This window comes from Notothenia rossii (genome assembly GCF_949606895.1).
Source record: "Notothenia rossii genome assembly, chromosome: 9".
Taxonomy (NCBI): domain Eukaryota; kingdom Metazoa; phylum Chordata; class Actinopteri; order Perciformes; family Nototheniidae; genus Notothenia; species Notothenia rossii.
In genome coordinates, this window is record NC_136907.1 from 73875775 (window position 1) to 73881774 (window position 6000).

Sequence of the window (6000 nt, forward strand, 5' to 3'; positions counted from 1 at the left end):
CATGTCATTCTCCTGAATCCATATTTTTCATTATGTTCTCATTATCGTTTTTAACATATCGATTGTCTATGTTGTAATTTAATGACGTTGTTTGTTCCGTAACATGACATTGCAGGTCTGTCCCTCCTGGGAAATGGATGTGTCCCCATTATTCTGAACATTTAGGGGTTTCTTTTGGTTGGTTTGGATAAATGTATTTTAAGCATCCCAAATTGTTATCACAGCAGTTTGTAATTTCACAGAAAACATATACATAGTGAAATACACATATCTCAAAGTAACTGATTTTATGGAGGAATGTGAGGGATGATTGTATTCAGCCCTGTGGTGTGAACATGTTTCTCTAATGATGTAATTCTCTTTCCAGCCTCATGGGGAAGCTGTAGTTGAGCATTTAGAGCAGGAACATCACAGGTTGCACTGGTCCAGTTTTGCTCTGTACATTTAGGACTTTTTCCTGCCGTGTATCCATGTGTTGGAATATCCTCACGACTAGGGGATGTGTTGCCATGAAACCTCATGTCCCTCTCAGGATAATTTGCTATCAGTTTGTTTGGTGATCCTCTGACTCTTATATAGCTCATTGTTTGGTTTATGATTACATACTTTTTGATGGCCACAGCCACACAGGGTAAACCAACTACACTGCGTCCTCATCTTCAGTACGTTTGCTTCAGTGCAGCTGCAATAAAACATGCCAATTAACACCACACATTTGCTCTAAATGGTAAACTCTTTATTTGATGGTAATCTGACATTACTTCAAACATTTTAGCACAGCTAACACAAGTACTTGTTAATTACTTTCTTTGTCTCTTGAGTTACCATGTCCACTGGGGGAGGTTACTTCCTGGTTCAGCAAAGGGTGTGGCCGAGCGCTGAGGACTCATAAATACTGCAAGGAGCCAATTGAGACAGATTGGGACAAACCACCTGCTTCCATGTCATAGGGGGGATTTGGGTTTTGTCAGTGTCCTTTGTGTTTGATGTGACTATTAATTATCCCTTGGGTTCAACGTGGTTTGGCCAAGCCACTATATAGGTTCCTTGGGTTTTCTTTGCAGGTCAGTTTTGTTGAGTTAACACCTGTTATGTTTCTTTGAGGTATTTTCAGTTGACCTCTTTTATAGGCCTAGTTATTAATTATATGATGTTTTGTGGATTTTTGGGTAAATAAAAAGCCTAGTTTATTTAAACCACTCCTGTGTCCTGTTGTCTTACAGCTTGGTCCCTGTACTTACATAAAACTAATGACATTCCCATCAGATTTTGTACTATGTCATTAGTATTGATTGGCTAAACTGAGATATATAAGAGGCTAGAAGATTGTAATTCCTAGAATTATAAAGTGTACCTGCAAGATGATCAGGATTTGGACAAATTAAAGAGTATACGGAATAAATTACAGAGAAGTTGTTAAATAATTCGAAAAATGTTGACATGAAGCAACATTTTAACATTAAATGTTAACACAGACATGTTTGTATGATGTATTAATGAGAAAAATATCTGTGTGATTCAGGTTTAGTTATTTTGACTGAGCTTTCATGCAAATCTTCCTCTTTGTCCTCACATATTACAACAAAGATGACTTTGGTTGGAGTATAGCATGAGACTTAACATACTGAAATAAAGGTGTGTGTGTGTGTGTGTGTGTGTGTGTGTGTGTGTGTGTGTGTGTGTGTGTGTGTGTGTGTGTGTGTGTGTGAGAGAGAGAGAGAGAGAGAGAGAGTTCTTGCTTAATGTTCAAATTCTTAGCAGTTTGGTTATAGGTATGTATTTGTGTGAGTGAGTGAGTGAGAGAGAGAGAGAGAGACCTTGTGTGACAGCTAAGAGACTGGAGATGTTAAAGAGAGAGGGGGAATAGTGAATCATTTAACAATAAAGGAACAACGGATGAATAGGTGTCAAGAGGAAAAACGCTTCATTATATAATGCGATCATAAAGGAGGACAATGACAGAGACACTTTGAAAAGGACTGGATCACTCTCACAGCGCAGACATACAGTAGGCCTACACAAGTTATTTGCATGACAGATGGAATAAAACCATCAAAGCAAGCGAGCAACACACATTTGATTTTCTCATTTGTCAGGGCTATTGTTGTGCCTCTGAGCTATCCTCACTCTGCTTTTGTTTGTTGTTTCCCAAGAGTTGATGTTTATGGTTGTTAAAAAGCAAAGCAACGTTTATCAGAGTTAATTTAGATGAGGTCATCCTCGAAATGCTGTGACTTTAATCGAATGTTTGATTAAGACAGGCCGGCTTCTGGTTCCTTTTCTGCAGATATGGATCTATATCAAGCTCAAACTATTCGACAGGAAGTGACAGAGGAATCACTCGACGGCACGCTAAAAGTTGCAGCCACAGAAAAAGCAGATTAAGAATTTGAAATCCAAAATCTGTAAACATCAGAAGGAGTGGAATAAAAAGTAAAAAGTATATTCTCCTGTTATTAGTTTTCCCTTTTGCACAATCAAGCTGATTCAAATCAGAAAAATATGTCTAAATCTTATTCAAATGTTCTTTTTTTCTCCTTTACAGATGTGTGAAGTGAAGTCTATAATACCTCATCCACACCAACGCAACTCCGGTTCAAGCTCCGTGCTAGAGCTTTTCAGGTTCAGAACCGGTTCTTCGGTTTAGCTCCGGCTCTTTTCACACCGCCCAGAGTCCGACTGGTGCTGCGTCATGACGTAACCGTTTGCGTGCCTGCTTCATAAACTCAAACCGCGCGGAAACCCCTCACATTTGACACCAACAACAACAACAATGGCCGATTGTGCTCCAGCTTCCTCTGTACCTCTTCGGAAGACCAGACTCCCAGTAGGTAGCTGGTCTCTTCAGTGGACCACTGCTGCTTGTTAAGTTTCTCCATCGTTGTGTACAAACTGGATAAAACGCCGGCTTTTTGTTGTTGTTCAGGATTTGATCCCGCCTGCCCCTGCCCCCGCCTCGACGTAAGCGTGACGTATGTGGTGCTTTTGCTCTGGCCGAACAATTTTTTGGTGCTCGAAATGAACCGGATTCCGGAGCTAAGAGGCTGCTCCGCTGCGGTGTGAACAGGAAAACCCGGTGCTTTTCAAGCTCCAGCTCCGAACCGGCCCTGAAACGCCGTTGGTGTGAATGATGTATTAGAGGTAAACGCTCTTTCCTTAATCCACTAACAAGCTTTTTAAAAAAATCTCCCTTTTAATATTTCAGTATCCCGCTGTGCTCATATTTTAATTTATGATGACAGCGACAAACCAATGACTTGAATGTGTTTGACATTTACAGTATTTTCTGAAAGTGCTACTAATTTATGAATTATTGATGGCTGAATATCTGCTTGTGGGGATTTGGTCTTGATATGATGAGTCTAAAGAGAAGGGATAATAAACCTCCAACACTATCAGAGGCTACAGAAGCTATAACATGTATTTTCAGTCACATAATGTTTATAAATCCTCTATTTTCACTTTGTTTTAATGGCATTTTATCTTTGCTGCTGCTGCTGCAACCCTGTTTCCCCACAAATATCATTAAAGTGTCATCTAATGTTATTGATTTGAATTGCGCACACACACACACACACACACACACACACACACACACACACACACACACACACACACACACACACACACACACACACACACACAACACACACACACACACTGCATTCAAATGCATATTCTAATTTAAAAAATCAACAGGTATTGAGAAAATATGAACAGACAATTACATGAAATTGCGTTCCCCTGCTGCTGAAAGGCACTCAGTTAACGGCTGAGTTTCTCCTCCATGCAGGACTCAGAGTAACGTGAGAGCAAAGTGTCTCCTCAGGTGATTCACAGGCAGGTTTTTTAAGTGGATCTCACACCTCGCTGCTCTGAGCTCTCTACACCGGGGGAATCGTTGGGGAGTGGACATAATCTCATCTCACGTTCATCTCCACATTCTCTGTTACCCTGGAGCCACACACTGACACTGTAAAGATAGACACTACCAGAAGAAGTATTCAAGAAAAAATATTGATCGTAAAGATTGACCAATTGGTGAACAGCACAGGTTTGGGTGAGGTTGAATTGAAAAAGAAGAACCTCCTATTGACTAGCGTATCGTCCTGTTATAAAGACGTCCATACGGTGGCCGACAGATGCAATTAAAGGCCCAAAACATTTAGGCCCCGGCCCCACGAGGACGCATACGGCAAAACGCATAGGATTAACGCAAACGCAATCGCTAAAAAGTTTCCGTCCACACGCAATATTCACCGGATAGTGTCTGTCCACACGAGACAGCTCCGTTTAGCTCCAACCGCTGGAGAAGCTGCAGTACATATTCAGGAGCCTGTAAGTGGCGCTGTAACTTCCTCCACAAAAGCAGCGAAGAAGCATGGTTGTCATGGTTGCCCTTCTGTTTATTCTCCGCGGTGGGGGGTGGGGCCGAGGGAACCGAGCAGAGTTTTTCGCCAGTCAACGTGTATTAAAGTTTAAATCTTCCGGTCAAAATTATAAAAGTGCCGGTCAAAGGTCTTCTTAGTTATTTATTGAGCTTTAAACAAATGAATAACGACTCTATATAATATAATAATAAAATACACGGAGCCTCTATTTTTCCTCCCTCTCTTCGGACAGCGTCAGTGTCTGTCTCATGCAGCAGCTGATCCAGTAAGGAGTGACCCGTCCGCCAGTAAAAATAAACATATTTATAACTAGTTTAGGTAGTTTGAGAGGTAATGTGACTGAAGTGTGTGTTTTGCTCCGTTCACCGCTGCATCACAGCGGGAGGAGCTGCAGGTGAGCAGAGCTGCGTGTCTCCGCCCTGTCAGATTAGACTTCACTCGCGTAAATGTCCATATCGAGAGAAAGATAAATAATCTGAATTCAGTGTGCAGTTTACTTTGACGCGGGGGTGAGCAGCAGAGGTGGGGAGAGGCGGGGCTATTGCCTCATCATTATCAGAAAATGATCGTATGGCTTACAAACGGAGCCGTTGGACCCCCCAGAGCGTTGCGTATGCCGTGCTATCTACCTTGGGACCCGTTATCGTTTCCGCAGTTGTTTACTGTCATATTTGGTCGTCCTAGTGTGGCAGAATGGTCTATATGACACTAAACAGTAACGCAAACGACCGTTTTCGTCCTCCTGGGGCCGGGGCCTTACATTAGGAGAAACATGCTACAGCTTCAGTAACGATGCAAAATATATAGAAACACAAATGTGCCAAACCACACGCAAAATAAAGAGAATCATCACCAACTTAACAAAACATGCCCATTATTTGCAACGTTTGGTTTATGCGCTTTTAGTAAATCCTGCTCGTGTTTCCTCAAGTTGGTGAAGATGTTTCTTCATTAGTATGTGTTTTGGCACATTTGGGGGGGGGGGTTGCAAATTGTTTTGGGTCTGTAGCGCATTTCTTGTAAATAAATATCATGTTTGCATGAGTTGTAGTTAAAATGTGTCCTTTAAAAATCTCTTTTGCATCCGTTGTGTGATTTGTGACATTTAAATAGAAAAGGCAATACAGGCATATAACCAGAGTTATTCTGATTAAATGTTCTCATTCATTAGTAGTGAGTACAATGAAACATTGAAATACCAATACAGGCCAAGAGAAAACATTCTCAGACGCAACAACACACACACACACACACACACACACACACACACACACACACACACACACACACACACACACACACACACACACACACACACACACACACACACTGATACAAAAAAAAAGGGTTGTGTTTACAGGCCTTCCTGCGATGTTAAAGTCAGGAGAGGGCGTAACTGTGTGTGTGTGTGTGTGTGTGTGTGTGTGTGTGTGTGTGTGTGTGTGTGTGTGTGTGTGTGTGTGTGTGTGTGTGTGTGTGTGTGTGTGTGTGTGTGTGTGTGTGTGTTTTTGAAAGGTCTGGAATAATTAAGATAAGGGCTTGAAGGGACGTAGAAGGGGGAGGAAGGGGGAGGGGGGGGGCTGACAGACATGCATCTCCCGGCTCCCGG